Source organism: Varroa destructor, unplaced genomic scaffold, assembly GCF_002443255.2.
Source record: "Varroa destructor unplaced genomic scaffold, Vdes_3.0 BEIS01000003.1, whole genome shotgun sequence".
NCBI classification, from domain to species: domain Eukaryota; kingdom Metazoa; phylum Arthropoda; class Arachnida; order Mesostigmata; family Varroidae; genus Varroa; species Varroa destructor.
In genome coordinates this window covers 20,204,934-20,215,451 of record NW_019211456.1, presented here as the reverse complement: position 1 = coordinate 20,215,451, position 10,518 = coordinate 20,204,934, and the positions used below count along the sequence as shown (strand labels likewise).

Below are 10,518 nucleotides of genomic sequence, written 5' to 3'. Positions count from 1 at the left end.
TCTGAAAGCCTACTTTGCAGCTCCTCTAGGCCGACTACAGCTCTTATGGCCGTTTCCTAGTACCGGGCAAATTACAACGATGGGGCGGTAGCAACAGTTAGTAAAACCTACTTTATGACTATCTATACACTATTTAAATAGGAACTGACGGTACCACCAGCTAAAAGAAGTGTACTGGGTAAGTATCTATTTGTGGTACTTTCTTTGTGACTGACCACTAAAGAGAACGGCAACGCGTTAAGATGCAGCTGGTAGACAATTCAAAATATAACAACAATCGTATATTCAAGTAGAACTATGAAACGATAATATACTGATGATTGAAATTAGCTTAGCGCTGAATGTTTGGCGACAGCCGAAGGAGACAGGTTGAAATGCTACAGAAAAGGAGTTGAATCTGCGGAATATTTTGTGCCCCAGTTTGACGCTACTACTCATCATTCCGTTCTGCTAATTATTCCGACAAAAGGATAAACAATTAACTTTTACCGTTGTCCTTCATTTTGGTCATTATATGCTCACGTGGATTGAAGAGCCGTGGTCATCATGATGGCTATTCCTACCTGCTTAAAGATCGAAATACTACAACACAACTTCTAAAAGTTACGAGATCTGAACAAACACTTGATTTATTTATAGATCTTATTATACATTTTGGGCTGTTAACTGTCCACGGAATCTCTTCTGCTCCCTTGTTTCTTCTGTTATCGTCTTTTTTTTTTAAAATGCAGGCTGCCTTTTTCGTATCATCCTAAGAACAACACGAAAGTCAATCAGTTATCCGAACGGATACTGTAAACGTTTCTAAAATATAGGCCGTATCTGAGGGTTTGCAATTAATTCTATATATATATATATATATATATATATACTTTTTCCTGGCAGATCTTCTCTTTATGAATAGCTAACATTTTTAATAACAGTGCAAGCACTTTATTTTGAACGTATTTAATATTAGAAACGAATATTTAGTAGAAAGAGTTCCTTCAGATAACTCATTATTTGGCACTTCTTCGGATTAGACTACAGCGTCAGTTCTGTATAGTAAGTCACAGAATTGTTGTCATTTAGAACGGACATCCTCTTCGCAGAAGGATTTTGGCCCCTTGAGGACAGGCTGAACACAGCGCGAAAATCATCCGTGCTTTGTTGATACTGAACTTCCACGACGCTTGACGTACCCCGATCTAATCCTCTCTCGTTTGTGAAAATAAAAATAAGAAGAAAACAATAATTTGTTTACACATCGTCGACTGTTTTGGCCTTACCTGGCGGTCATTTCAAATATAATAACGAATTCTATTTCAACAATAAAGTACTTCTGTTAGGGTTTTTTTTTAGATTTTAAAATGCATCTTTGACATATTTTCACATAAATCTACGCTGTGTCCACTACCCGCGATGGTTAGGACGTGTGTCCTGTTTTTCGTGTCCAGCCTAATGTGGTAGTTCCTACCTGAATAGCCTGTTAACGCTTTGATCAACCGCTAGATGACATTAATGGGGAATGTAAAGACCGATACAGGCTTCGAAATTTGAGCCCAAGCACAAAGAGATCTAAACCTTTCGCCGTTCTCTAAAATCGAACCCACCGAACTCTCATAGCGATCTTGCAAAACTATTTTGCTAGCATTTCTTCGAAGGTCAGACCAAGCACTTAGGACAATGGTTTCGCTCGCAGGTCCGTATTAATAAAAGGCCAATGCCTTCAATTTTCGAGTAGATTTAACACAAGACTTGTGCCTTAAAAGAGATGAGGCAAAAATTATTATAAAGCAGTATTAAGCGCAGGTATATATAACGTTCAGATGAAGTTCAAAAATTTGAAATCTGGTTCTTGATCGATTTCACTGATAACAAATAGTGGCTCCTTTGTATTTTTCACTAAATATAGGTTAAGTTACTCGAAGATTGATTAATCGCTCGAAGTCAGCTTGCTTTTGGTTTCGTGTACTTAATAAGTGTTCGAAATTGAAAATACATATATGTCAATTTGAAGAACATAACTAATAAGTGACAGAATCGTCCCTAAATTGCACAGCTCAATAACTATAGCTTGAAACGTTAACGTGGGTCGAATAAAATGCTATTCTTAGTCAACTTGCTCCGTGTAGATTTCCTCTTGTTGAACTAATGAGTAGCAATAACTGAGTCACGGGTGCTTGAAATGGCTCTGTTTACACGCTTTTGCTGGTGTACAACATCCTTTTCTATCAGTAATAGGTGGTACTTGACGAGGTCTGGCCACATCGTAACGTTAACTTCGGCTCCTACCCAAGTTTTTCTAACTTATAGCGCTAGACCATAATCTCGACATCGCCGGACAATACAAACGACCCACTGCGTCCATCCAAGGCCATCCCAGAATGGCAAAACATTATTTGTTCTTATAAAACATAATCCACTGAGCCGTAGACGGCTATACTTCTCTGGCATGTTACAGAGTTGAAAACAAGCGTATGTTCTTCCGTATACGGACTGCGTTATGAGCTATAATACGCAGGACTAGTTATACCTATGAAATAGGGTACCTTGAATCCATCCGTGTCGCAGTACTGAATTTTAGTTAAATCGAAGGACATAGAAATCAGCGTGTGGGTTCGAAACAACGATGTTGTGATTGCAGTTTCATTTATGCCATCATAAAACGTTCTGTCAACTCAGTCTGAAAGCTTAGACCGCATCACGCTTGCCCATCAAACAACGTACGCAAACTCCTGGTATGGTCTAACGAGGGTCGATTGTTATAAATGAGATTTATTTTATATCACGCATTTAGGCTCACACAAATGGGTACTTGCATTGTATCTTATGGCATCACAAGCATTAGAACCATCTAGCATACCAAATGATACACATATATCCAGCGAGAAAAAAACATCGAATCAATATACCCTCGGCCAAGACACTATATATAATGTTTAAGTTTAGCCAAAACATATAATCGCCGCACTATCGACCAGACCTTCATAGGCTATCTCATCCAGAAATAACCGAAATGTTATTTCATCGTATGAACTAAGATACTCAATAAACGAATATCGCCACTTAGCAAATCTCCAAATGTACAATGTCGTTTGTCGGGTCCATTGAAGTCTGAATGACATTTGGGGTTGTAGACCTTTAAGGAAGCTAGGTCTGTGAGGTTGTGCGCGGCAAATTGCGTGAGTGTCGTGAAATAACGTTCCGGCTCGTCCTAGTAGTCATTAATGCGATTCTGTAAGCTTGTAAACCTATGGACACTTTCGTAGAAAAGGCTAAATTCGGTACGGGATTAAAAGCTCCAGCGGCATAGTGCGTTGGTAGGATTTGTTTTGCTCCCGGTAATTACTCGTTTTTCTTCAGTCGGTGTCCTCCTGACTTCGCATTCAAGCGGAGAAGATTTTTAATATCTGTACCTACCAATAGCATTTGTTTTTCAGTCGAATTCTACGTGTGCACTTTACAGCGACGCCAAGCGCAGAGCTCGCACGGAACACTAAAGGGTATCCCTGCTGCAAAAGACAACACTTTGTCTTCGGATTTTGTATCGGTTATATATTTATTTAGTAGGCTGTTGCTGAGATAGTAATAGTCACAATAGCCTGTTTTACGGTTCTGATCATGGAACTGTTAGTCCCATATCTGCTACGATTACTCCATGCTCAGTTCCTTGGCTAGTTACCAATTGGCGATATTTTTCTAATGGCGCCTGCTTTCAAGGAGACATCACGTGTGTTTTGCTTCAACAGAAGATAGATAGCTTCAGGCAGCAACGTGCCATTGCTTGCCCTGGGCATCGGAAACTATTTAGGGCACATGTGGTTGCGTTTGTGGCATATACATTCATAGCAGCTAGGGTAGGTAATTAGCAGCATCGGTACGACGAGGGTTACAGTGAAGTGTCTGCGTGTATTTGCCCGCTAATCTATTGTACACGTTATAGTATAGTGTAAGTTCGAACACAAGCATAAGCAGACTGCATTTCGTACTGAGAGCCAGTTGTCTCATAGAACGGCTAACGGCGATATCGGACGTACGACTCGAAACACAGAGACCACAGTGAAATACGTGTCCCGACGCTTTTCAAAAAAAAAACACGGGAGCATACCTGTAGTGCCCACACCGTCACCGCTTAGCTATCACCAGAATGTTGCCAGTGCTTAACAGTCAATTATGCCTTCTATCATTAAAATCTACCGGAAATTCAGGCATTTTGGTAATCTGTTTCCATCCACGACGAGTGTACCTGTGTTCTGTGCTGTATAACATGTATATTACCCTTTGCTTGGATGCGTGTTGACGGCAATGCTGAGCTGATAGATCGAGAAAAAGAATACACTATTACGACAAAGCTTTAATATTGACAATTCGTCTTGGGTGTTTTCACCGCGAAGTCAAGCACGATCGTTTGTTTTACTTTGAAGCCAACAACAGAATATAGTGGCTTATTATACTGAAACTGAAACATCCGATTACAAACTAAGTAATAATTAAGCGCCTTATTTAGAGGGTTGTTACGAGGGAGTTATACTATTCATACCTATCGTCTCGTGATTAATCGTGCAACGCACGCGAGACCTTTCAAGACTTACCGCTTGTTGGTGATGCCAGCTCTGATAGTGTCGAACATTCGTGCTACCAGACTTAACACACGCTTGCTGATAGGTCTGTTTGTCAACGGTTTCAATAGTAACAAGGATCGAAGAGACTCATTTCTAGCGACGGCTTTAGCACTATGCATCGTTCTCTGCTTAGTAATGCGTACATGAGCGCACCAGTACGAAGTCGGATGTGCTGGGTAGATCAGGATAGTACTAAGGCCAATACCGCACTGTCGCACCGAAAGCCTTTCCAGCAATGTCAAGATTCTCGAGTAAGTGCGAACCACTCTGATGCAGTTAAGGTCATTTAATTTGAGGACCGCCTCCCCATCGTTACTCTTCTGTTGGTCTTCAGGCCCATGAGTGTAGATCTCCTCGATTTCTATGTTGCTCAGTTGACTTTCTCTCCATCCTTGTTTTGCTTTCTTTCTCGAGGAGCGTTAGCGAATTACCCGGAGCAGGTTCCGCGTGCTACTGAGTTACCTGTGCCTCTCTATGTTTCTCTATAGAGACTGCGCGAAGGGTTCCGTTTAGAACGGCGGGGCGTCTGCTTTGAACGACGCCGCCACTTTCTGCGAGTTGAAAGTTCCGCCGGGCGAGGTCTCACTAACGGTGCAGTCAGTGCGAGCGATGACTTACTTGAAGGATGCAAACAAAAGACAGGAAAACGCCCAGGGTGCCTGCTGCCAATCGAAATCCAGCGAAGAGGTGAACTGTGGCCTGTGGTCTATGTTGATCGTTCTATCGTTTTACTGTTCGGTGCGTGGCCTTTTGTGCGGCTACAGTCGGCTTGGGTGGCCTTGTCACTGGCGATTTTCCTTAACCAGCCGGTACAAAATTAGTCATACTGTATACTATCGCGGAGTTGTCCGCGCAGGTCTGTTGTATTTGGTGAACTACAGCCCACTATTATTATCGATACTGTTGGAGTTCGTATATATTACTAGCAAAGTTTGTAGAAGTGGCGAGTGCGTTAGAACGAGCTACGATAGTGTTTAACCTGTAGATTGTATGTTTTCGCTGTTTTACGTTGTTAAGCATTCAGCTGGGGCCTGGCCTGGGCCGTATCGTCCCCTCGTCTAGTGGAACAACCTCACCTCATGCCAGCCACCAACCTCTGAAGCTATTACGGCTTCGGCAAGCACGAGAGAGTGAACATCGAACGAAATGGATGAGCGATATCTTCATTGGCCACCCACATTATACCCTTATACAAATACGCCGCAACAACAACGAAATACGGGCAGCCCCCAAGTGCATACGAGGCGTTAAACAGTAGGACTCAACTTATGCACAGGTTGTTATTCCTGCATATTGGTCTGGTTGATTATTTAGATCGTGCACCCCTGAGGCGACCAGCCGTATCGTCCGCTTTGTTTAGTTGCCAGCTCATTTATGAACGTGTGCATGTCTCCAGTAATTGTGTGGGCCTTCATGAGGATGCATGAGCTGTGTATGAAGGTCGTGACGCCATTTGGCTTCGGCGAAGCCAGAGAAAGAGGGAGACTGCGCGAGCCGAGTTCTCGCCAAAGAAGTACCACGCACCAGGCGACCAAGTTGACGCCGGGTCGACCTCCAGGATTGACCAGAATAGGCCAGACCGGGCCTGCTAGATATATTGCAAGTTAGCCAAATTGATCGAAAATTGCTGATGGAATGTGGCACTAAATATGATAAGGTGCTTTGATTGAAATCGGTTGAGGACGGCTGATAACAATAGAGATACACACGAATTCAGAAGGGTGTATGAGGCGAAAATAGAGCTGTCTATTTTTGCTGTGAAGAACTCCGGAGGTGGCAAGGCAGTTTGTCGAAGACGCTGACAGCCACAGAATTCCAATAACGTCTCCTCATTAAATAGAACACTCAAAGGTGGTCTGGTTGCAGTCTGGTGCTTCTTGCAAATTGTGCTCGTGACTTATGTACGACATCTCTAAAGCGTTTGTATTTTTATTTTTGCACTTATGGGCATATGCTTTGAACAGCAGTGACCTTGTTTAGCGTATAAAGATTGTTTATTCATGTGAGGTTATAGATATGTTAATTAATTTAGGAAATTAGGTGACTTTGGTAAGGCATCGATTAAGGATCTTCTTTAATCACCTCATAAAAAGTTGATTTTTAGATGCTGATTATAAGCATATGAATTTTGAGACGCCTTCTCAAACCTGTCTTTGACGTCAAGTTTTATAAATAAAGGCTTTTTAACGTCCTGCCTACAGTAATTGCCTAATGAGGTGTACCGGTTTTTCTACACACATTCAACATGATGAGTAGTACTTCCAAATTGTCTAGAACCCTACATGGCCATAGAATATATGTTGTCATCAAATCTGCGAGCATTACCAGAATTCATTTCAACCCTGATCTCAGATAAAGGGAATACAGCGAAAAAGGCTTTTTTCGCGAAGCAACGTGTTGTATTGGAATACCCGCGATTATCCCAACTCATTCGAGATTTCGGAACGCCAACGCAAATTGCGAGAAATCTGTGAAATGTTCATATTATTACGCTACATAACGTTCGACACGGGAAATATCTTAATTTAAAGGTGCGACTATTAGATCCTCCACGAATTCGGTCCTTACTGACCCAAAATTGGGTACAGGGATTCAACGGCTTCTAGAACTGATAGCGAAATGGCTTTGTAATAAGTGGAAAAAAAAAACCCTTTTTGAAAGTAGATTCCACAAAACAACGCGGCATTAGTAAGGGCTAAATGAACCATAAAAAAAGATAGCATTTTTTTATATTTTTTGAACCATAATAAGGCCCGGGGGGGGTTTTCTCGTAGTTTCTCCCTTCGTTTCTATTAAAAGATGTCTTTGTACTGTGCGTATTATCGCCTTTCGCAGCTACCGTTAGATGAAACAACAAATTGAACTTAACGTAAGTTTATTGCCTTGGGGAAGAGGAGGTGGGCTACTTTGTCACACGAATAAGTGCGGACGCCAGTCAGTGAATCAAACACACCTTTCATTACAGAGGGGTACGTGTTTCGATCCGTATGTACGCTCTTACGCATCTCTGTCCTTGTGTGCTGTACTAACATTAGCTCCCCATCATGACATTCACGCCAGTTGCAGAGGTGTCGCTGCCCGACGTTAAAAACTGTCTCGCCCAGGCGATAAACCACCCCACAACCACCAATCTGTCCACTGGACCCGCCTACGAGGTTTTTCAAGTTGACTCACTGATCGCTTTTTCCGTATGCTCGATCCCAGTGGCTATTCGAGGCGCGTACTTCAAGCTTCACCGCACCATCACTACAGTACGGAGCAACAGTTTACGATGTCGATTTGCAGAAATCTGCCCAACTGGCCGTCAGCAGTGAAAGCGATTTTTGCGGCCTCGTCCTGATGTACTTATGGTGCAAAGCCTGCTAGGTACAGGCTCTGCACCATAAGCAGTGAAGGACGCCGCAAAACAGCAGCAATTGAAGGGCAGCAGCGAAGATGTCGGTAAAGTGGATTCGAAAAAGAGGTTATCCCAATAACTCGCTTGAAGCCGGCCTGCCCGAATAACACACACATTGGCAGCTCGGAGCTAAACTTCGACATTGGTTTCGCCGGACTCGATCGAGGGCGAGGCGCTCGTCTTCGCTAACTGGCTAAGCAGGGGTTGGCGGCCAGCTTCAAAGGGACGACATCTTTCGGATGATCTTTGTTAGGAGATATGGGCGACACAGAGTCGTGCGTAGGGTGCCGACTCCAATAATAAGACGTTATACAGAAAAACAAACAAGAAATAGGCTTAAAGGAGCGCGCCCATAACGGGATCGGAAGCGCTCAGCATCCTGCCATACGCTGAACTGGGCAAAGGAAAGGGAAAAAGACTTCACAGCGCCAACCAAGGATTCCAGGGGTTTAGGGATGAATCCTGGAAGAGGGTGTCTTGATGAATGAAAACGGATCTTACTTTTACTCGATAGTAGTGTTGAAAAGAACTCTACTGTAGTTAATAGAATTCGACGACGGTAAGGGCTATTACAGTGGGCCGTTAAAAAGGCACGTCTGAGACTCCACAATGGCTCAAGACGTTACAGGTTTGATTAAATAACCAACACCATACCGCTATGGCGTTTCGCACCCAGATCTCATCTTCGTGAAACCTAATGGCAATAAACAAACGGTTCTACACACAAGGCGCGTTTCACGAAATAATATTTCGTTTCAAGTTAAGCTAGTAACAGCGTTTCGACAGAAGTTCATTCTACTTTGTAGTTCGCAAAACTCTCTTCAGCATTGGTAGAGAACTTAATACCTAAGTATTTTGCAGAACTCAATATTTAGGGTGCCTTTTAGTTATTTTTTCTATCCTCCGTATTTTCGATCCATTCTACGTGGATATATTGGTACGGAGAAGTCGACATGCTGTAGAGTATCCATAGGCGACTGATACGTAATGCCTCAAAATGGGACATAAAAAAGCTCAGAAATACAGGGTACGCTAATTTTTATATTTCCTTATAATTTTTCTTGTCGTTTTTATGAAAATATTCGATACCTATGATCGTCATAAACCTAACATTTGTACGGACTTGTAACCTATGTACAGATCTTTGTTAGCACGCCCGATGCGAGCTATCTTTAGCATAAGGTTAGGAAGGACATATACAGTCAGTATTCTCATTGAGTTGATTCATTGCTTTTTTAATACGGGTTGCAATTTTCCGTCACCAGTCGTCACGCCATGAAAAATATGGCTGACGCAGTGACATTTAATTACAAATAAAATATTCAAACATACTATCAAACGTAAGTAAGAGCTGAGCTTATATTAGTCACTGCGATAATTTGAAAAATCTCGACAATGGACACACAGTCTCAATTACTAATTAATAATAATTGGGTCCAGTTCTGTCGGTACGATAATCGACGATCCAGCGGCAAGCGTGTCCTTAGCGGTGGTACAGCCCAGCCCAAGCGCGGATATGGTCTAGTCAGAATGCAACGTATTGAGCTAGCTGTACAACCGCCAGAAAACGCAACTCTTCAATGCAACTCTTTCAATCAGTACTTGCATATCAGAGTGGGCCTGATACACCGGCCCGATGCCCTTCGTCACTGCTCTGTGTCATGTATCGGGTGGATTAAGCTGAAGTGTAAAACAAGTTCACAGAAATACCACAGTTTTCGGCGCAGAACAGAGAAGCGAAGACGATCCATCGCTGAACGAAATCCTACGGCCACAGAACGCGAGTAAAGGTCACCCTTGCAGACTTGCTAGCTAGAAGTAGCACCGTAGCAAGAAGTGGCTCCAAAGTGGAGTTGAATTGAAGCGGTACTCCACTCGTTGATGCTCGTTCGAAGGGAGGTGGCACAGAGGACGCCACGCCATTATTTCCATCACAGAAAGATCGATTCTATCTGGAAGGGGTTAGTGCCTGGCAAACTACCTGGTTAGTCGAAGCGCGTTCAAGTGTAGTAAGCCGGCGCTGGGACTAATTGTAAGCCAAACAAAGTACCTCCGACGTCCTTTCTCTATTTCTTGGCACTCGCTCATCGGACGAAGAGATATAAGCATCCAATGCGACTCCACAAATGATCTTCCTTCGACCAGAACGAGCTGGATCGTATCGATTCGTCTATGCGCTGCTGCCCAGGCTGTGTCTATCGCTCAACGCACGCGCCATAAGCTAACCTTCCTTTTACATTTTCCAGTCTCTATCCTTAAGTGAGAGTAAGTTAAGAAACTTAATTTTTCGATATGTACCACACAGTAAGTACATTTTAAGAAAATAATCTTTTGTCGGGTGCGTTGTATTATACTAAATACGTAGCAGACGGGTGGGCGCATAACAGTAGTAGCTATGATAGCTATAGTCATGTTATGTTTAAATTAAATAAATAAAAATAAATTATTACCTATACCTCGCTTGAATTTAATACAAACACGTACACGCACCAACTTTGCCGGGCTGACCGTACCTCT

At 42.7% G+C, this 10,518-nt stretch overlaps 1 protein-coding gene across 4 annotated transcripts in view; it reads right to left on the bottom strand.

Annotated features, from left to right (window-relative positions):
* LOC111246218 (gamma-aminobutyric acid receptor subunit beta-like) overlaps nt 1-5,095 on the bottom strand; it is a 54,722-nt gene extending 49,627 nt beyond the window's left edge. For all 4 annotated transcript variants that reach the window (XM_086982652.1, XM_086982655.1, XM_086982653.1 and 1 more), the window contains exon 1: nt 4,575-5,095. The gene's annotated coding sequence lies outside the window, so the exon portion shown is untranslated. The remainder of the gene's footprint in view (nt 1-4,574) is intronic.
* Nucleotides 5,096-10,518: the final 5,423 nt, after the last annotated feature.